Here is a 4,296-nt window from a genome sequence, read left to right on the forward strand (position 1 = left end):
GGCTACTGTAAAAAGACCTAACCTAAGAATAATAGAAATAGAAGGTGATGATTCCCAGCTCCAAGGACCAGAAAATATTTTTATCAAAACAATATTGAAAAACCCTTTTGCAACCTAAAGAAAGATACCTGTAAGCATATAAGAAACTTACAGAACACCAAACAGATTGGACCAGAAAAGAAAATCCTTCTGCCACATAGTAATCAAAACACTAAATCTACAGAATAAAGAAAGAATATTAAAAGTGGCCAGGGGACACATGGCACTGTCTACTCTCCAGTGTGGCCTCCAGGGACAGCACCCATGACCTGCCATCCACAGACACTCTTCTCCTTCCAAGAACAAACACAGAGGTGTGAGCTGTGCCCACACAAAGATGGGGCATTGAAGAGGACTGACCATGGAGGTGGGCCCATGTGGTACATATGCCTTCTACATCCTGGAGGTGTAGTTTGCCAATGTGCTCACCACGGAGCCTATTTTTCCGCAGTACATGCCTCAAATGCTTCAAGAAGACCTATTAGATCTGTGAGGAAGAGGGCCAGGAAAGCAAAGCCATGCCAGGAGCCTGCATGACCTGTACGTCACGGATGCTGATAAACTTTTCATATTACCTGTGCCCAGATGGTAGGCCTGCTGTGTGAGGAATAAGTGCTGGAGGTGGACAAGGTCAAGTACCTAAGCTACTGCAAATACCACCTCAGCAACATGAAGACATCCAACCAGCGGGGGCGGAGGAGGAGCAAGAGGAAGCAGTAGTAATGGAGGAGGAGGCAGCGGTGGTACCAGCAGTGGTGGAGGTGGCTCAAGGGAGGCAGCAGCAACAGCTTCCTTAGCAGCAGGACAAGCCTGTGAGCCTCACCATCCACCCAGTAGAAGGAGAATGCTCCCTACTCACTAGGCTAGAAGAGTAGAAAGGACAAAGAACACCATAAACAGAAGCACAAGAAGCAGCCTGAGTTCTCCCCACCCCCAGTATCCTCTCTCTGCCTGTGATTCCCACTGCTAATCAGGTCTACTCAGCTACTACTTCCTCCCACCATAAGGCCAGCACTCAGGAGAACTTTGGAGCAGCAGGGACTCAAAGGGGAGGAAGTCTTCCAGCCGTAGCCTGAGCCCTAAGGACAAGAAACTAGGCAGTGGGAAAGGTTTGAGCAGTTTTGCCCCCTCCTCCTCCTCCTCCTCCTCCTCCTCCTCCTCCTCTTCCTCCTCCTCCTCCTCCGATGCTCCTTTTCAGGCTAATCTCTACAGAGCTCTCCTGACTTGGCAGCATTCCCCAAGCTGGTGCAGCCCTAGGAAGACAAGTACTCCAAGCCCACAGCTCCCACTCCTCCAGCCCCTCCCTCGCCCCCTGTCCCTGAGCCCCCAAAGGCTGACCTCTTTAAACAGAAAGTGGTCTTCTCTGGCTTGGGCCCACCAGCTCCAGCCGGGCCTGAGCCCCCTCACCTGGAGACTATAAGTCTCCCCATGTTTTAGGGCTGGTCCTCAGCAGGTACCCATAAACAGATGCCTGCACTGAGTGCCACTCTTGGACCTGCTGAGGAGGCCCCTGAGACAGCTCTGAAGTAGAAGAAACACAAAGACAACAAGAGGAGTTGACATGGGCCAAGCCGACCCAAGGGCAGCCAAGGCAAGGAATGTGCTACAGGCCAGACCGTCTCCCTCCTTGAGGCTCAGCTGGCTGGCTTTACTGCCACTGTGGCCTCACTTTTCTCTAGGAGTTCTCTGGTCAGCTCGGGGTCTGGGTGGTCTGGCCTCCCATACCTTTGGGCCTTCAGGAAGTTTGCCCAGCTTGAGCCTGGAGTCCCATCTGCTGGGGACAGGCATCTATACAGTAATAAAGACCCCATCTCTCATGGTGGAGGGACCCTACAGGCTGTCTGCAGCACCCCACTCTCTTCCAGCCTGCTGGGGCCCACAGCGACTCAGCCTTTCCCTGCCTCAGCCAGTCCCGGTTCACCAGCACCCTCCCATCATCCTCTTCCGCTCCAATCTCCACCACTCACAGAGTTTTCTCTGGCTGGCTCAACCTTCAACCTCCCTTCATCCCACATCTTTGGAACCTCCATGGGCACTGTTAACCCCCTTCTCACCTAAGCACAGCAGCCACACAGAGCCAGACCCAGAAGACTGCAGCTTCCGGTGTCACAGGACCTCCCCGCAGGAGAGTCTCTCTCCCATGTCTCCCATCAGTATCCTCCCAGCGTTCTTCTACCAGATGACATCAGTGCCCTGGGGAGGTGGCCAGTTAGACTCCACAGCCCCCGGAACAACCAACATGGAGCAGCTACTAAAGAAGCAGGGTGATGGAGAGGCTGGTGTCAACATTGTGGAGATGCTGAAGGTCCTGCATACACTGCAGAAAGAAAACCAGAGGCTGCAGGAGCAGATCCTTAGCCTGACAGCTAAGACCGAGCCACTACAGATCTTTAATGTGCAGCTCTGTTCCCTTCCCTGCCCTGCCCTGCCTGCTGCCCTGCGGGCCACTAACAGCCCTGATTCCTGGGCCCTATGGACTGCTTCCTCAAGTTGGCAGCAGTGACTCCTCGAGCTTCAGCAAGAGCCCTCCCAGGATGAACAGCCTTGGCCTGGACAACTCCCATTCCATATCTGGAAACCCACACTCAGGCGCTCAAGCCACAGAAGCTCATCAGTCTCCCTCTAAGGGATGCTCCCATTGCTGCCACTGCTTCAGCAGAGCCCTGTTGCTCTTCCCTTGGCCCTGCCACAGAGCAGCCTGGGCCAGGCACCCGGAGCAGCCGCAGCAGGGTTGGGAGCCATGCCCATGACTGAAGGGCTGTTGGATAAGCTAGCAAGTAGTGAGAGCCTGCCCCTCAATGGGCTTCTGGGAAAGTTGAAATGGGGCTGCTGCTCCCAACTCTGTGGACTTAAGCCATGCTGGCTCCGGGGGTGGGGCACACTGCAACTGCTAGGTTGTCTCAAAAGCCAGACAGAGCACTAGAGACACCTCCTTCAGCAGCAAGAGCAGCAACTGCAGCAGTCCCTGGCCTCTCCACAGCTGACCCCAGTGAGTGCCTCCCGGCCTTGCCCCAGCTCTACCCAAATTGCTTACCTCTAAGAACTAAGCCTCCAAGGGAGAGTTACAACATGGTAGGAATAGAAAAGAAAGTAGGGAAGAGCTTAGAACACATAGGCACAGGGGAAATTTTCCTGAATAGAACATCAATGGTTTATGCTCTGAGATCAAGAATGAACAAATGGGACCACATAAAAATTGCAAAGCTTCTGCAAGGCAAAGGATACTGTCATTAGGACAAATAGCAACCAACAGACTGAGAAAAGATCTTTACCAGTCCTACATCAGATAGAGGGCTAATATCTAATATACACAAAGAACTCAAAAAGTTAGACACCAGATCATCAAATAGCCCTATTAATACCGGAGTACAAAGCTAAACAAAGAATTCTCAACTCAGGAATACAGAATGGCTGAGAAGCACCTAAAAAAATGTTCAACATCCCTAGTCATCGGGGAAATGAAAATCAAAACAAGCCTGAATTCCACCTCATACCAGTCAGAATCACTAAGATCAAAAATTTAGGTGACAGCAGATGCTGGCTAGGATGCTGAGAAAGAGGAATATTTCTCCATTGTTGGTGGGATTGCACACTGATACAACCACTCTGGAAATCAGCCTTATTTGTAATAGCCAGAAGCTGGAAGCAACCCAGATGTCCTTCAACAGTGGAATGGTTACAGAAATTGTGGTACATTTACACAATTGAGTACTACTCAGTTACAAACAATGACTTCATGAAATTCTTAGGCTAATAGAAAGAAATAGAAAATATCATTCTGAGTAAGGTAACCCAGTCACAAAAGAACACTCACAGTATGTCCTAACTGATACTACTCCACAAAAGCTCTGAATACCCAAGAAACAATTCACAGACCTTATGAATCTCAAAAAGAAGGAAGGCCAGAATGTGGATGCCTCAGTCTTTCTTAGAAGGGAGAGCAAACCAACATACAACAAAGACACATGCACCACAATGTTCATAGCAGCTCTATTTATAATAACCAGAAGCTGGAAAGAACCCAGATGTCTTTCAGTAGATGAATGGATAAAAAAAATTGTGGTACATTTACACAATGGAGTACTACTCAGCTATCAGAAACAATGACTTAAGGAAATTCTTAAGAAAATGGATGCATCTAGAGAATATCATCCTGAGTGAGATAACCCAGTCACAAAAGAACAGACATAATATGTAATCACTGATAATTGGATACTAACCCCAGAAAGCTCTGAACACCCCAGAAACAACTCACAG

The 4,296-nt window shown here is 49.8% G+C and overlaps 1 pseudogene across 1 annotated transcript; it reads left to right on the top strand.

The window, feature by feature from the left end:
• The first annotated feature begins 303 nt into the window (after positions 1-303).
• LOC308415830 (protein AF-17-like) lies at positions 304-3,079 on the top strand (annotated as a pseudogene). The gene has a single exon. The product of its transcript is annotated as a protein AF-17-like (transcript).
• The last annotated feature ends 1,217 nt before the right edge of the window (positions 3,080-4,296 follow it).

Source organism: Micromys minutus (assembly GCF_963924665.1).
Source record: "Micromys minutus genome assembly, chromosome: X".
Classification (NCBI taxonomy): Eukaryota; Metazoa; Chordata; class Mammalia; order Rodentia; family Muridae; genus Micromys; species Micromys minutus.